Source organism: Halyomorpha halys, unplaced genomic scaffold (assembly GCF_000696795.3).
Source record: "Halyomorpha halys isolate HHAL.00 unplaced genomic scaffold, Hhal_1.1 Scaffold350.1, whole genome shotgun sequence".
NCBI classification, from domain to species: Eukaryota; Metazoa; Arthropoda; class Insecta; order Hemiptera; family Pentatomidae; genus Halyomorpha; species Halyomorpha halys.
The window spans coordinates 644,619-663,885 of record NW_027107986.1 but is presented as its reverse complement, the minus strand read 5'-3'; the positions used below and the strand labels follow the sequence as shown (position 1 = coordinate 663,885).

At 33.1% G+C, this 19,267-nt stretch overlaps 1 protein-coding gene across 1 annotated transcript in view; it reads right to left on the bottom strand.

Moving 5' to 3' along the window:
* Positions 1-19,267, bottom strand: part of LOC106681602 (CLN3 lysosomal/endosomal transmembrane protein, battenin) — a 140,453-nt gene that overhangs the window by 83,852 nt on the left and 37,334 nt on the right. Inside the window, exon 3 of the mRNA XM_067046351.1 lies at positions 7,249-7,346. The gene's annotated coding sequence lies outside the window, so the exon portion shown is untranslated. The remainder of the gene's footprint in view (positions 1-7,248; positions 7,347-19,267) is intronic.

Here is a 19,267-nt window from a genome sequence, read left to right as displayed (position 1 = left end):
ATAATATAAATTTTTATAAAGAACTTATGGTATCAACTATTAATTAATATTTCATTAAACTGTTTAGTTGGTTTATCATTTTCTTAAACAAAAAGACACTTGCCTTTTGCCAATTACTCCATTGAATATAAATCGAACCATTAGTTTTTTATGTATCTGTTATAAAACGGAAAAATAACAACAGTTAAAGGAAAACTTTAATTATAACAATTACGAAACAATTAACTAATTACTTACCATAAATACAAAAATCCATACAAGCAAAGTCAATTTCCTGCATAAGACATAGATTGAGCCATAAAGGTCGTTTTGCAACGATGCTAACAGCCTTCAAACACATTGGGAGGCGTAGACAGATAAAGAGCAGAGACGTATGGCATATTGCTGATGAGATACTAGATACTGTTCTCTAATCTAGGCTATAAATAATTCAGCATTTATTTATTGGTATAAATATTTAGAAATTCCACGTGATAAGACGACACCAAAAATATGACCTATGTAGTACGCACACAGTTGCACGCACGGGAGGCGACATAACAAAACTCTAGCAATTCGAACCACCAGCAATTGACAAACCAAACTGCTATTCGAAGTCTACAAAAACTAAATTAGCAACAAGACTTTCAAATATATCAATAAATAAACATGCTTTGAGTTAAGAATTCTCTATCGCAGACGAATGGCATATGACCGGATATCCAACTGACAAAACGCATCACACCAAATTGACTAACAATCTAAAAGTATAAATTAGAAAATACAAAATTTAATAAACTTAACTGAAAATTTTACAACTAAAGACAAATAATTATGGAGGACCACTAAAAAACTGCTGAATATCAAAAATTTTAACCACCCACTTCTTACCGAATCCCAAACCTGGACCAGAACTGACGAAGAAAGATCACAAACATTCGGACACCTTTCGAAAACCTTTACTCCAGATCCAGATATCCTTAAACCAATTCACCTTGAATGTATTGAAACAGAACTAAATATTCCGCTCCAAATGAACCTCCCACTTGAAGCATTTCATCCTTCAGAAATATCAAGTATCGTTCAAAGATTACCTACCGGCTCCTGGACACGACCTAATAACATCCCACGTCCTAATACTTCTCCCTCGAAAAGCCATCATATTCCTTACCTACATATATAACGCCGTACTCAATTCCACATATTTTCCTGACCCATGGAAATTATCTACAGTCAGAATGATTCCCAAACCCCAAAAGCCGCTAGAATACCCACCCTCCTACCGCCCTATCTCTCTATTACCGATCATGATCCAAAATCCTCGAAAAACTCAAATTGAAACCCCATCCTAGAATCCATATATATAATCCCTAATCACCAGTTCTGATTCCGAACATCCCATTCCAATATCCAGCAATGTTATCGTGTGGTGGACGTTGTCGCGTCATCTTTGGAGCGCGGAAGGTACTACGCGGAAGTCTTTTTCGATGTAGAACAGGCTTTTGATCGAGTCTGGCACCCGGGACTGCTTTACAAACTCCGTAAATTCCTACCTCCTACATACTTTCTCATCATTCGTTCCTTTCTCATTGAGAAATTATTCCAAGTTAACCACAATAGTTCTTATTCATCCCTCTAGTCTCAGTCCATTAATGTTAGGTGTAGTATCCTTGGTCCCATCAACACCATTTATATAGATGACATCCCAACCAATCCTAACACTATCCTCTTGACATATGCCGATGACACATGTGTTCTCGCAATTAATAATAACTTAAATAATAATAATAACAACTTAACTTGAATCCTCACACAAGACTGAAAAGACAACCGCTACTGGACAAACCGCCTAAACTTCCAACTCATTACAAAAGACTGATCTGCATGACTGTAATGAGACCAATCTGGATATACAGAGTAACCATTATAAACTCCCTAACTACCCAAATCCACTAGTTTCTAACCTTACTTTCTCTTCTATTCCTGACAATCTTTCGAAGCGCCTGAAAAGAAGATGGTCACGTAGGTCTCGTAGCTGTTAATGTAAAAACGTCATTAGACGTTTACCAATTACCAATGGGTAGTTTCTCTACACGCCTGTATCACTCTATTTTTTATATAAAAAAATAATTCTCTACAGAGAAAATAACACAAATAGACGTAGAATCATTGAATCCGTTAACATAACAAATAATCTCGAAAATTCTTTAATCGTCCTTTAGACGTAAAAAATTTAAATAATTTTATGTCAGTACAATATATTTATTGAATTAATATAAAAACTGATAATGGTTCTAAATCGAACTGATTTCTCAATTTTCGCTCCTTCCTACTGACTTTTCCACTCTCCTATCCACGCGCAAATTCATACTAAGCCAGTCACACTTACAACATATTAGGGGAGACTTATCTTTAAGTAAATGTCAGAAGTATGTTTTAGCACGATAGAAGTCTCTATATTGATGACTTTCAGCTAATCAAAATAATGACTTATGACAAGTGATGAAATTTTAACTTCATAATTTGTATTTTTCATAAGGTGATAAAAATCTTGTAAAAAATACAAAAGTTGTAATTTTCAGAATATAGAGAATGGCTCCTAGAAGCCATACGTTCCGGTTTCTAGAAGCCATTTTATAGAATTCTTCTTACTTAAATACCCATAAGTAATAAGTTGGTAATTAGCTTATTTTTTAGTCAAGCAGAAATAGCTTAAAATTTGGCTGTATCTAGAAGTAAGAGTTAATCAATTTCAGTAAGTCTGAATGGGTCCCTTGGTATAAACAAAAATGCACTTCAGTATTCTTGCACTGGACACCGTACTCCAATCACATTACGTTTCCTTTTAAAATGACATATACTTCCATAATTGTCTTTTGAAAAATCTGACACATTAGGCTTATGCACTTTCAGGGAGTAGTAAAGTTTTTACTATTTACTTTAGACAGATTTAGAACAGTTTTACATTAGAATCCATTGAAAGAAATTAGTTTACAATTATTTTAGGTTACTGGCAATTTTATTGACCTATTTATTTAATAATCAATTTTATTCACATTTGTTAATTAAAGCATTACTTATAGAGGTAGAATGTCATGAGCATATTATTGATGGACTTCAGATTATTTAGAACATTATAATTATCAGTAGAATTTAAAAAATAAAATAAAGCCTTAAGCCCCCATTGAAGACAAGGCAAAATGGATATTGTGGATAATGGTCACTAACTACCGTTCGGTTTTTTTAGTTAAAGGATTGGGGTTAACTGGTATGATAGATAGCATGGGATGGAGGGGGGGGAGAGGAGGATTTCAAAATTGCAAGCCAACAAGAGATACGCCGGTTGCCCGTGTTTAGGTCCGAAGAGACTGGTCACGTCAGAGAGCGGATTCACTGCACTGATGGTATCAACACTAACTGGAACTAGGAATAGAACTGTGATGTTGGCAAGCGGATTTCGACAATAAATCAGAGGGAAAGATTATTAGATTTGTTTTTTTTTTAGAATTCGATTCAGATATACCAGAGGTGAACCTAATTAAAAAGAATAAGCGATAATTAATTATTTAATATCCTTCCTCCTTACTACATAAATTCCTATTTTAGGGTATCTCGAGATTAAAATTACTTTGTCCCTGTTAAGAATATAGCAGTTTAGCAAAATACAACGAAACTGTATACGTACGAATGCAGTCGGCAGGGATCAATTTGTCTCGGCTTTTTCTCATTTAAATTACTGCACCTTTCTTCCATTTTACTCCTTTAGTTATTCATAGAATTCTTGAATGTTTTGTATCTGTCCATTTTTATTATTGGTGGCAATAAGAACTGGTTATTTATTTAAAATAAACAAAATTAAAGATATTTCAAAGGAAGATTTTACTTATTGATTGATGGTGCGGGGGAGGGGGTTGCAGTCAGCAAAGAAAAACAAAAATAAAAAAAATATTTATTTATCCCGACGTTTCATCAGCGAGGCAAATGGGGAATGTTGGCTAAAACTGAAGATTTTATTTCATTACTCATCATAAGAATACAACAGTTTAACAAAGTATAACAAAGCCGGGTACATAAGAGTAAAGTTGGGATAGATCGGTCACACTAGGCTGTCTCTATAATAAAGTAATTATCGAATTCTTTCATAGTTCATATTTAAATATTATTATTACTGTTACCAGTGCTAAATGGTTAATTATTTCATAAACAAAATTCAACTACTTTAGAGGAAGCGTTTTGGAAAATTTGGCATTTGAGCCCTATTAAAATATTCCGATGAGGATAAAACCTAGCTAAAATATATTTTTGGCTAAGTCCATCATTGACTTATACAGCGGGGTGTGATTATCAAGATTCATTTCTCGGAACCGCGGCGAAATCAATACTGACCGATCCAGGTGGGAATTGAACCCACAATATTCTGCACCAAGTGATCTGGAACCATCGCCCCTGACAGTTCAGCTATCAGGTCTGCCAGCTGATATTCAAGATCATTTAGTTATACGTCAATAAACTGATTTTAATAAAATTCGTTGAAGCCGTTTTTAAAGTCGAAAAAGTTGTTGTAACTTTGTTGCACAACCCAGTCATACACATTGCTTAAATAAATAATTTAAGTTTTGTACAACCATTCTCTTGAACATTGAGCTAGGCTGTTCAAACACACAGACAGACTATATTGCGATACTAAGTTAGTCAGGCTCTCAAAAAGCGTACTTTTAAAGTTTTGCACGATCGCAATACTTCCCCTTACTATATATATTTTATACATCACTATATTGTAAGTGAAAGAAAGAACAAACATCGGCCAGAAACTAATTGATTTGAATATATTAATTAAAGTTAATACGAGAGTTGTATGCAGCACTAAACAACCCTTAAACAAAACTCCCATCATGGCGTATTCCTAATAGCAATCAATATATGTTACAAATTGTATGACCAATCAAGACGCTATTGCATCACAATACAATATTTTTACGAATTTCTGGATAAATATACAGGACATTCTCTCATATACACCAAAGGTTCCATAGATAAATATATAATAGATGACTTCATAATCCAAACAAGCCTTCCCTCCGAAAGTAATTCATTTACAGCAGAACTGACTGCAATTTACCCATGGTTCCGGGAACAAATAAAAATAATATCCGACTATTCACAGATTCTATGAGTTCATTGGCACTATTGAAATACATATATAAAACACATCCTATCGCAGTACTCATATTCTAAATAATCTCCAAGTTATAGTGGACTGACCGCATAGTTTTGTTCATCTGGATTTCAGGACACAAGAACATCCTGGGAACTTAAAGCTTAAAAAGTAAACTGATCAAATGGCAAAAGGTGCTTCATCGATTTCACCATCTGGCTGCTTTGGTTGCCCCCACAACCAACTATGAATTGGACACACTCGACTAACCCAAGAATACTTACTATCAGGAAAGTCTAGACCAACATGTAGATCGTGTAACGCACCACTAACTGTCAAACACATAATGGCAGACTGCAATCTGACACCGGATTACCATATCATTTGGCAACTTTAATGAACGATTATAGTCCTAACATTCCAGAAATATTGTATCACCTTAAGAAAACAAATATGTACGAATATATATAAAACTAATTCGATTCATTTTAAAGTTCATTAGATCAATTAATGTCACTTTAATATCAATTAATGTGAAGAATTTTCTTTTCAATTTTATTTCATTTATATGTATATTATCTATTGCTACTATATCAGGTAGAATATTCTGGTATAAATATAAATAAATAAATAATGTTTCCCAGATTATTAGATATCCTTAGATATTGAAGCTCAGTATGCATACGCAAACATCACCATCGCTGTGGGTTGCCTTATTTTATATTAACAAAAAAGTTGGAAGCTATTAGAAGATGGAAATGTTTGGAGCAGAATGGTAAGTAATAAATAAATTACTGATAAACATTAATACACACAAAGATTGCAATAACATTGGTCGAGTTGTAAGGTTGGTCATAAGGTAAAGAAAACAATACTGTTTAAGGTCACCAATCTATTTTAAGAAATAATAAATTTTATCAATAATTACACTACGTGGTTCAAAGAGGACGGAAAAGGAATTTTACACCGACATGCCCAAGGTTATCGGGAAATCACGTGTGACATAAAACCAGCTCTGTTCCATTCCACTCAGTCCTCTTCATACATCCAAGTTTCTTAAAAGGAAATTTACTGTCAATTACAGATTTTGTGGAAGATGTCCATGGAAGACAATAGATATCCTAAAAATATATTAAGCAATTTTATATTTCTAGAAGCTGAATATGAATTTTAACAATGTTGAAATTGTGTGGAACACCTGATTTAAATCGAAGACGCTTGTTCAGCCAAAAAACCTAAATTTACAAATGTCAAAGAATAAAACAATAGCGATATACTAATATCACATAAATCATATCTCCAAAATTAGTTTCATGACGGATTACTAGGGCAAAGAGGATTTGGGATCTTTGGATAGGTCAAGTTATGGACGTTCTCGAGAAGGAAGAATATCTTGAACGAAAACATGTAAGTGAACTTACACCCTCCGGCTAGTGCAAGACTGCAGCATGTTAACACAACTGTCAAAAATATCGGCAATAACAATCATAATATTGTGTCAGGAACTTCATCAACTTCACAGATATGAGCATATAAAGTTATAAACAGAATGGGTATCCAGCAACGGCCTCATTCAGACAATATCATCTGCTCAGTTGAGGATTTGAAACTTTCTGTGGAAAGCAGTTATCCTAGTTAAAGCGAGTGGTGTCCGCATGTATAATGTACTGTTTAATGTGTTGAGCATAATTCTGATATTGGTTCGGTAAGGTTGAAGTGTGTTAGTTAAGTAAAGTTAAAGTGTGAAAAGTTTATAATTTTATAAAGTTTTATATAAACATAACTCTATAAGAAAACATATTAAAATAATAAATTGTAATAATAAAACAAAAAGAAGAGTTAAAAATATGGAACCTGTTATCAAATTGAAACTTCCAGATTAAAACAGAATGTAATTTTCTTACTAATGGTTAATACATATTTTTTTCTAATACTTTTGTACCTTTGTATACCGCCAACCCTAGCGTCAATCAATCATATACAGCCAACTAATAATCTTCCAATAGACTATATGTGTATTATTTCTTCTAGAAGAAATAGAAAATAGGAAAGAGGCCACTTAAAAATATAATATTATATACACTGAAATCTTAAATAAAGTAAAATAATCTTACTTGCTTGCTTCAATGTTCAAATAAGATTTCGAGGCAGACGATTATACCTAAATAAATCCAAACTTATAGAATCTTTCAGTTTAAAATAGAGACTGCGTCTGAAACAAAAGGAATAGGAAACAAATCAGTACAAAAGTATACAAAATTAAGATCCAAATTCAGGCAGAAAACATAAATCCAGAACAATGGTGACACATAAATTAAATGCATGTAAAAAAAAACACACAAAAGTGGACAAGTGCCATAAGGGGAAACAGAAGAGAAGAAGTGGTTGTTGCAAGAGTAAGAATAGGACATTCCAGATTAACTCACCTCCACTTAATCACAAAAGAGGACCAGCCTATATGCCAAACCTGTCATTCCCCATTATCAATAAAGCATATAATTGAAGAATGCTCATCATTTCGTCAAGCCTTTGAAAATAATAAAATTCCTCGTACAAGAGAGAGAATTGGCCCTTAAAGACTCAGCAGAATCCATAGACAAAATAATAAAATTTCTGAAAGAAACTCAACTTTATACTAAAATATAATCCACCAACACCGACCAGTGTAAAAAGGAAATAGTCTACATTCAACTATCAAATATACATCTACAACTATCAAAAGACAAGAAGATAAATAAAGTAAAAAGGGTGTAATAACCTAGATGTTGATCGCCCTAAATAAAAATCTAATCTAATCTAATAAATTAAATGCCCAATATCAAGTCCCATTGACTACAGACAATGTGCTGTATTTCATCTCCTTTAAAGTAATCCTGTATTTTCCTGATGATACATGAACTGGCGAAATGTTAGCTGCTTAGTTATTACCTATTTTTTTAAATTAAGTCCAATACTTAAATGAAATGATATAAATATAAATAAGAACAACGATCGGTAAAACAGATGATAGTAAAAGAGCCGAATTTAAAAAAATAAATAAATAACGAAAGCAATAAAAAAGCGAAAGAACATAATCAAAGTCGAATAAAGAGCATAAATATAAATAAAAATTATAATGGAAATGACAAGCTAATTATCAAATCTTTTTATCTATGTCTATATTTCTACATTTTTTATTATTTTTAACAAAGCAAAATAGTTAATTATTTTAAATAAATAAAATTAGATGTACTTTAGAGGAAGATTTTTTAATTTTAATTCGGCATTTAAGCTCTGATAAACTATTTCCATGATTATCCTCATATTCCGATTTTCATAAAAATCGTTAGTGCTGTTTTTGGAAAAATGGAAAAATGTGAAAAATCGATTCTATAAAGTTTATCGGAAAGGTTTCCATAACCTCCTGGATATATACCTGCACTTGGATTTGCATTATGCGATATTTTCAGCTGTTTTTTTTTTATTTCATATGAAGTTGGGGTCGGGGGTTTCATTTTTTGATGCCCTCCCTTGCCGCAGACACCAGAAGACCCCAAAGACGCCGCTACTGCAATGCCGCTGGATATTATCTATCGTGGTATACAAGCTAGGACCAACATGGAAGTCAATAGGCAGGGTATTTAATGCACTTTCTATGTTAGGGTGTTAAGCCAACCTTTAGAATAAATTTACTTAAGTCTGCTTTATGCCAAAATAAATTTTGTATCAAAAATTTTAAGTCAAAGATTTTGTAATTTTGAATTTGCTCATTTAAGTTAGGTTTGTAGTCGAAATGCCTGTATGTATAATTTTAAAACTTCGCGAATACTGTTTAATGTAACTGTAATCTGTCATTTGTTGTGTTAGTTTGTAATTATTACCGTGTGTTTGTAATTATGCAAGGTAATGTGAGGTATAAATCTATGTAATCTCGATAGTTTGGGTTGAGGTCATCCACGTTTGGTGGAGAACTGTTAGGAGATAATACCTCACACTCACTAATGAAAAATCTTGTATTTTATGAGCTAATAATTATTTCAATAACTTATAATAATAATTAAAATACAAACAGTATAGGTAAAAAAATATGAGGTTTAAAATTTCACAAAAATTTGAAAATTAATGACCTTTCTTGAAGAAGGTCATTTCATTTAAATAACCACAATTACCTTCTATAATAATAGTCATTATAAACCAAACCTGTAATTGGGAGGTGTCAAGGGCAAAATATCTATATTCAAACGGGACTATGAGTAAACACTATTATTATGAACAATTTACTTACTGGTATCGTTCGTAAATTCTTTACGAACTGACCACATTCTGTTATTTTATTATATTTTTAGTAATAACCACTTCAGTATCAGAGTTTATAATTGAATTTGATTTTATGTATTAAACTTTTTAATTTGTATGTTTTAAGATATGTCTTTATATGCGCGACATTGCGAATTTATAACCAAGTTCATGAACAGTACAGACCTTTTCCTTGTTTACAGAAAATTAAAAGTGAGGAAAATTGTGCAAGAAACTAAAAAAAATCTTGACGTATGAGTAGCTGATAAGAAGTTTAGATACTTTAGCTATCAGCTAATAGAGATACAGTAACAACCATTTCATAGAAGCACTTCAAAAAGTACTAAAGCGAATTATGTGCTTTTGGGAATGGAGAAAAATAATTACACAAACTCTTATTATTGGATTTCGGTTTGCTGATTATTTTAAAAGGCTGAATAAGACAAGATGGTAAGACAATATATATCCCCTTTCTTGGCAGTACAACTCATGTAAAATCAGCACCAGGAGCTTAAACCCCAGTCGTTTTTGAGCAGTGCTGCAGCCTTCCAGTTGTGACACCATGGGTTGCTCCAGCGCTTGTTACATCTCCATGTCTTGTGTAGATCCGCACTTCTTAAAGTTTCCACAGTAACCGATCTTCAGGTATCCGGCGAATGTCTACAGTCCATCATATTCTGGTGTCGTGATTATCCTTACATTAGCCTCTCGATATGGTCCATGCTGCTTATTCACCATTTCTACCGTTTTTAGTAAATATCGGGTATTATAAAACACTTAAATATTGATAAATGTAAACGTTATTTATATTCGAACTCGGAATTGAACAGAAAAACGGATACTATACCGGTCCACAGAGATGTACAATAAAAAAGAATAATCTAAACAGTTACAGAATGCGACCACTGAGATTGTAAGAAACTTCATTTAAATGATAGAAGATGGGGACTTCTATGCCGCGCGATATACAACATAGGCTACTGTGTATAACTTCTAGGAGATATGTTGAACAAAGTAGTGTCCTTCGACGACTGATCTTCAGCTAATACATCTGGGGTTTATGTGCACCATATGAAAGTCGTGATAAGGAAGGGACTTTCAGGAAATAGATGCCGAAAGATTACTGAGAGGAAGGCGGCTTCCCCAGGAATTGGAGGATGCAACAGACTAACAAATTATAAGAATGTGTGGAACATAATGAAGTTGTGAAAGATGGCTATCAACACATTCAATATGTAGGTACAATAAAAAGGAGAAAGTAGTTAGCACTACCCAATAAGGGTTACTGTGAAAGAGAAATCCGTGAAAACTTTCCTGTCCCAGAGGGTGACAGTCAAAGCAAGAGCTCAAAGTGATCATTTAGCATTTTAAGGATATCATATCAAGATCAACTAAATGTAATTACTATTGCAACGAAATATCCTAAATTATGCTGTTTAAATAGGTGCTTGAAGATTATTGAAAATGACAGGTTCTAAACATGAGGAAGGGCGGAAAATTGTACATGAATAAATACTGAGCATTTATCAGGTGGATGTATGACAAAAAGATAGAGTTGCACAACATTGCTTGCATTGAAAGGCACCATAGGTCACCACTTTTCATTTAAAAATTACAGATGGTTCCGCACAATATGAATACCAAGCGGCCGATTTTAATATTCAAAGCAAACTAGCGGAGAAATTTTCGCACAAAAAAGTAAGATCAAAATTGTCGACATGGACTAGGGAATTGAGCATTATCACTAACAAGGAAAACAACGCTCTCAGAGGCCGTTCAAATTAACATAAATGTCTATGCTCCATTGCCCAACGAGTCAGATAAATAACGAACAGTGGTGTAAGAAAACTTTTCTCAGGTCAGGTACAGTTGGTTTTAATATGTCAATTAAATTTGTGAAGCTTGGTAATACAATGACTCCTGAAATAGTCACTAGTTAACATAAAATGAGTTCAGGGCTGGGCTTCAAGTCTAAAGATCATTTGAAGGATTAGAAGGGTATATTTTAGTCGATTACGAACAATTGATTGATTAATATTGAACTGGTAAAATTGAGTAAAATAAATGTACACTATTGGAATAAATGGATAGGACGAAACTGAGGCATTTGGGTGAGAGGATTCCAGGGCTACAGTTCAGAAGAAGCCATCTGAGAAGCATTGACAAGGAAGATAGTCCAAAAAGAAGAGCAGAGGGTTAGAAATATTGCAGCAGCTGAAACAATCAGGGCCACTATCAACAGAGCCGGGGCAAAATAGTGCAGCTGGTCCTTTACATTCAATAATATTAATACGTAGGTCAAGGTAGATAATGAAAACTATATATTACAACCAATAAGCTACATACCCGTTTAAAAATAAGGCTATACCGTCATAAAATGATAAAAGTATGTGATATAATTTATTTAACATTTTTTATTAAACTCGTACTTCTGAAATACTCTTTTTGTATCTCCGATCAGCTTCAGAAAAACGGATAACCTAAAAAGCGGTTCTTAATTAAGAAAAAAAAAGTGATCAAAATGTTGTACAATGTTTTACTCAAAAAAAGAACAAATCCATTTTAAACGTAGAGTTTATGGCTGACATATTTATTTTATTACAATCTATTACTCGTGGGAATAAAAAGCCGTCTAAGAAGGAGATAGTTAGAGCTGCGATGAAGAAAGTTTAAACAATTTATTAATTGTGAACGTTTCGATCCACAATGTAGGTCTCCATCAGGGCTGTAATGGACCGTAATGTAGGTGTACAAAAACTGTAGGTCTCCATCAGGGCTGTAATGTAGGTGTACTAAAACTGTAGGTCTCCATCAGGGCTGTAATGTAGGTGTACTAAAACGGTGTACAAAAACTGTAGGTCTCCATCAGGGCTGTAATGTAGGTGTACTAAAACTGTAGGTCTCCATCAGGGCTGTAATGTAGGTGTACTAAAACTGTAGGTCTCCATCAGGGCTGTAATGTAGGTGTACTAAAACAATGCTTTTTGAAACGTTGGCAGTTAATAAATAGTGTAAGATTATTTTAGTTCTTCTTAACAGTTTATTTATTTTCTTTTTTGTAGACATCTTTGGCTGTATATCTTTACATCTTTTAACATACTACTTGCATACTTTATAGATTATTTTGGCAGTTTTTACGGCATAAAATTCCGGTGCCTAGAGAAATTTAACATATGACAGTCAACATATAAGCAGTGAAGGCTCGTGAAATATCAAGGAACTATTTATTAAATCGATTTGAGTTAAGTTTAAAAATATTATGCACAAAATAGTTTAGGTTTTAGATATTTCGGGTCCCTATATGTTCCAAAATAGCGCGAACAGAGCCTTGTTCTCTCTGTCAAGAATACAGAAATACTGAAAAATATAAAAAAATCTAAAGCCAGCTCACATATGCGCCTGCGAGACTTGGGCTCTACCAGGTACCCTTAAAAGCTAAATCGAGAGATTTGAAAGGAAAGCCCTCCGTACAATTACAGGAGCTATCTGGGATCAGCGCCTTAACACATGGAGAAGAAGAACTAACAGTGAACTGCTTGCAGGGACTGGTCAGTAAATATCACATTATATGAAGTCAAGGCGTTTAAGATAGGCAAGACATGTGGCTCGAAGCAATCCATCAGGACGCTTCTACACGACGATGAATGCCACTGGCAAGAGGTCCCGTAGGAGGCCATAAAACCAGATGGATAGACAGAATCAACAAAGAAGCAAACGATCTGCATGCAGCAAACTAGAAGGCAGTAGCCCAAGACAGGTAGGCGAGGGCCGTCTGTAGATCAGGGAGTTAATGCGCTGGTCTTTGAACCTGGGAACTGCAGCGGCGCCTAATAAAAAAAAAGGCTTCGAGAATGTTGCTTCGGGCGGCTAAAGGTCTACAAGATTTAGTTGAGTATTTGCAAACGTATATTTGGCCAATTTGGGTACGTGTGTATTTTAAAACACAGAGGGTAATAAAAGTAAAACATAAATGTATTATTGGCGGTTTTTTTATAAGTTTTGGTTGTACTTTTTAATTTTTGTTTTTAATGAACAATTTAAAAACAGAAAAAATAAATAAAATAGCATAGAAGAACCTATGACAATTGAATAATTAACTCTAATTAAACTGCGGGTGGCTCAAAAGTACACGTGACCTATTTCTCCCCCACAGATTCAATTATTCAAGTTAATGGAGAAAATCTAGACAATTAAGGTAACCTTCTACTAATGAGGGTAATAATTTTTAATAATGTTATTGTGCATTGTTGGGTCCTTCGATGTGAAGATGTGAGGTTATCGAGTAATCCTATTTTTAACCTAATGTTTAATTCATATAAAGTGAATAATAAACAATGAATAATGGTAAAAAAAAAAACCTATTCCCATTACCAAAATTAAAATAATTTGTGAACAGGTCAGATAGAGAAAATTAAAATGATTTTAATCAATAAACTCTGAAGTGGACAAATCAATTGTAGATAGAATGCAATTTTAATTTTTCACATTGAAATACAATCTGTTGTAAATCAAAAACTAATAATGATGCAGTTTTCCGGCAGGTGAAGGAAAACGATAAACAAAAATCCTACAGTAAAGACATACAAACATTACACTTATAGCAAACACAACATTATATAATGTAATCCATGAAAAAAGCAATATTTTATTTTATGAAGTGTATAGAGCTAATTTTACGTTGAAACGAAGCATTTTCTTCAACGGGTCTTAAGATGCGGCCTAAGATCTCCCGCCCTAGCCGGTCAATAAGTTCAGCTGATGGTTTAGGCAGTGTGTAGGTTTCTGATGCAATTGTAAAAACGGGTCAGACGAGTGTTTTATAGTTTGAGCTTGGCCGTGCGAGCCAGTTGCGTATTTCTAAAACGGTTTTAAAGACTGAAATATGGTCGATTCGCTGCCATTATATAGCACTTTACTTTTTCCTCGTCAAAGGAATCTTTGATCATCGATCCAAAATATTTAAAACTTTTGAAAAATTGAAATCTGTAACTTCCATTTCCGTAGTGCCTCTGCGGGTGAACTGGCTTCTTACACAAAATGAGAATTCTTGTCTTATTCCTGTTAATTTGGAGATCCATTCTTATGATATCCTGCAATGATATCATCGTCTGCATATGCTACATTATAAAAATGGTACCCTGTGACATTAGTCCTACACTTTTTATGATGGTATGTTGGACAGTAGTGGAACAAGAGACTTATCCCAGTCATGAGCTCACTGAAAATAAGTCTCCGACCATTTTCCACCAACCTTGAGCCACCCAACTACGTCTTTACGTCTCTCTATCCCATAGCATGATATAATCCCTTCCTAATAACGAACCAGATTCAGGTATATAGTCAATATTGAGTAGGCACATGTAGTTACCAAACTTATTAATTTATTCCATTATCTGCCTAAGCGAGAAAATCTGGTCAATGGTTGACCAATTGGTCCAAAGTGCTCCTTGGATTGTTTTAAAGTACATTTGAGAACACTTCATATCCCGCATTACTAGGCCGATTTCCCTATAGTTCTTGCATTGAGTTGAGCCACTCTTCTTATTAAAACTTGGTACTATGATAGACTCGGTGCATTTCTGAGTTCCAGATTTGTTTTAAGAGTTTAGTAATTTATTCTATTAGTTGCCAGCCTCCTAACTTCAGAAATTCATTACCACTGTCTAATCCAGGATATTTATTGTTTTTAGTTTATCCAAAATTAATTGAATATCATCGTCAGGTAGAAACAGCTCATTCTCATTTCCTCTTATGTTAGGTTAACAACCATCTAATCCTGCTTATGGAATTAAGGAGTTTCCTGAAATAGTCTTTCACGCTTCCATTTAGATTGTGATTTTTGGTGGACGAATTTAAAATTTACATTTAAAATTAACGTAATTAATCAAACTTTTAATTAAAATTAAAAGTAACAACCTCTAAATTAAAATAATATTTGTAAAATGAATTTAGTTAGAAACACATAAATCCGTTAAGAATTGATAGAATTTGGGAAATAATTTTATTCATATATCTACAGTTATAGATGAAGAGAAAGCCATTTTCCTTTAGAATATGCTTAAACATTATGATTATCGACCCTGGAGTGGAGTGCGCAAATAACACAAGTTACAGTTAGAGTCGGTCAAACAGCAAAAGGTCAACAGGGCAATGACAAAAATAGTCTCCATGACTATTAATGGATAATGGAAGCAGAAACGTTCCAATAAATAGAACAATTAATATATTTGAAACAGGAAATCCCTGAAATATTATCTAGTTATATTCAATTAACAAGAGTTACAAAATAAATGCTGAGCCGTGGAAAAGAATGTCGTCAATCTAATCCTGCGTGCACTGCGTTCTGAAGATAAACAAGTAGACAGACATTGAAAAAAATTGCAACATGGTCGGATCAACAACCTACATTTAAAATCAATAGAATCAATTAAAAAGAGTTTTAAAATGATTTACGTTGCCAATATAAACCAAATGAAATAGGGAACAGTATCAAATTCATTCTAGAGAATAATTAACCAAAAATTTGAGCTGATAATTTTGACTGATTTATAAGTTTTTTTTTTGTCCAGAAATCGTATATGAACTATATTTTATTCCATTTACGTACAGATTTTTTGCAGATCTATATGTAACCAGTTTTTTTAAAAATAAATTGAGAAAGTGTCGATGTTATGGTACAAAAATGGGTTTTGATAAACAGTATCTTGGGATGAATTAGAGGTACAGTCGTCTATTAACAGTCAAATTGGAGTAAGTTATACACATTGTACAGTAGTTTCATTTTCTTAAGGGCAAAGGTTTCTATATTTGCCTAAATTAAGACAAAAATGTAGATTTTAAAGAATGATGAAAATGAAAGATGGTGATAATGAAAAGTGTTTTTCCTTTTCGAAAAGAACACATCTAGTCAACGAGTTAAGTTAACCATAAAAAATTGTATATTTTTGGTTTCTCGAACTGAAAATAAACAATATAAACTTCCAACCAAAAATAAAACATTTTAACAAAAAGACAACGAAGTCTTGTATTATGTAAGGAATCAGAAGAGATAAGGCTGTGAAACTAAAATTAATGTATGCAAATTATACTTAATAATATTTTTGATACTGTTAATATGTTATAATTAAAGCTCTTATTTGAATAGATTGTCCTTGACGATGGACGGATTGGGCGAAACGTTGGGCATGTGATATGATTAATAAAGAAGTATTGAGACTTTGATGCACGGTCATAAGGGCTGCTTAAGTCGAAAATATGAATTTTCAGATCAAAAACAAAGTTCAAAACATTATGTGAAATCTAATTATTGATATTTTTGTAATTTTTATTTTTATAAAACAATATAGTATTAAGTCTATCTGAAGCATAAAGACCTTATTACCAACCGGTAGCTCTGATTTGGTGCTATAATACGACTTGGTGGTGCTAATATCTCCAAATGCTCAAAAAGTGACTCGAGTCCTTATGACCGCGCATCAAAGGTATAATATAACTACCAGTCTCGAACAAAATAATAAAAAAAAAAATATTCATAATTCATTAAAAACTAAGGATCCAGACAGGTGATTTATTGCTTAGCGAATAATAACAGTACAGCGGTTTAACGACTATAAATCAGGTTAGGGATTGAGGTAATGGTGTGATTCCATCATCTTGGAGGACAATGTGGTGAGGAAAGTTTGTTAAGTGATTTTTATCCATAATTTTTATACCATGAATATCTCCAAAAAAAAATCTGTGTTTCAGATTTACTTGGATCAAGAATGATTTTAGGAACTCGATAAAACTAGTGAGAGTTGATCGCCTTGCCAAGCCATTAATAACTGTTAATGCCGCTCCCTTCAAAGTTTTTTATTCGGATATTAATAACCCTAGAAATTATTCATGGATTTAATTAATTGATTAGTAAAACAATATTCATACATGTGTATTTAATCTAAAATAAATGAAGTAGGAATTTCGTAATATATTACTAGTGATTTGTAGGAACTGAGAGTTTACATTTCAAGAAATTGTTAGTAAAATTTCTCAGTGTAAAAATATTATTGATTAAGATTTCTTAAGATTATGCATCTTGACGTATGAGCTATCAAAAGAAAGAGAATTACATGGAAAAGTCACGAATGACAATTTCGATTCTCAAATTTTTACTGGAATTTTGATAAAAATGAGTAAAAAAAGGGAGAGGTCTAAAAACTCTGATAAAGGTGAGTTGGTGGATCGAGACTGTACAAATTGGGTTTTAGAGATTTCGACGCTGACATCAGTACCCAAGTACTTTCCAACGGTACGCGGTCTTGTGTTTTAAAGCCCAAAAATGAAGAGTTTTTGGGATAGCGAACGAATTAGGCTAGGGTCAAAGGTGGTTCTAAGGTTAGTTGCCATGGTAACCACAGGATATATATCACATACACACATACTACTCAAAGAAGAGTATTGGACAGATCCTGCTCTTTTGCATTAAACCAGTATCGGCGTACCCCGGGACTGCTGCCCTCCCCTCTCCCCTATAGAAGTGAAAAAACAAGTATTAATATAATAAAAATTAAGTTTTTTTAGTTTTGATCCTACGTAGTACGCCCTTCCCCAGTAGTGTTCAAAGTATACTTTAATACTCCCTATCGGCGGTTTTTTTAATAAGTTTTGGTTGTACTTTTTAATTTTTGTTTTTAATGAACAATTTAAAAACAGAAAAAATAAATAAAATAGCATAGAAGAACCTATGACAATTGAATAATTTACTCTAATTAAACTGCGGGTGGTTCAAAAGTACACGTGACCTATTTCTCCCCCACAGATTCAATTATTCAAATTAATGGAGAAAATCTAGACAATTAAGGTAACCTTCTACTAATGAGGATAATAATTTTTAATAATGTTATTGTGAATTGTTGGGTCCTTCGATGTGAAGGTGTGAGGATTGATCCTGTGTGCGCCTTTCGCCAGTAGTGTTCAAAGTATACTTTAATACTCCCTATTTTAATTGAAGGTTGGCCATTACCTATTGAATCAAATGTTATTAACTTCATTAAAGTATCGCTACCAATTAATATAGTGATAATTAATATATGTATATTAACTAGCCAAAATGAGCTTTGGGGCTCCACTAAACCTTCGAATTCCTCTCGTATCCAATCTTTAGAATCCAAAATCCTTCGTAAAATCCTCAATGCTCCTTATTTTGTTACTAATAAAACCATCCATAATAAACTCCCTAACCACCCAAACCCACTCGTTTCTAACCTTGCTTCCTCTTCCATTCCTGGCAATCCTCCGAGGCGCCTGAAAAGAAGATGGCCTCGTGACCTTATATTGTAAATTGTTTTTAGAGTTCTACTACTGGGTAGTTTCTCTACATCCTGTATCATATCATTATGCCATTATGATCAATTTTACTGGTTGTATTTTTTTATACAGTTGTAAATATCAACAAATAAATAAAAAAAAAAAAATTAGCCAAAATATACAAATAGGGTAAATAAAGTGTTTAAGTATTTGTTATAATCAGTCCGTTTGTAGGTATGTGACGATTGACCAACGGCTGATTCTTATTTTTCATAATGATGAAAAGATAGACCGTGGATAATATATATGAGGAGTAGCTGGTTGGGGTGCGGTTAGAGAATAACACAATAAGTTTAAAAAAAAATAGTGCCAACATTTCGGCCAGAATTTCTATCCTTCATCAGGGTTATGAACACAAAACAAGATAAAAACCAGCGAATGATATAGAATGATTAAAGTAAATAATTGTACAGAATGGATATAGATAAAAATAAAGTAATGAAAGAAGTTGGAAATAAAACGTATATAGAGGTAATTAAATATGTAAATAAAATAACATAATTAATAAAATAA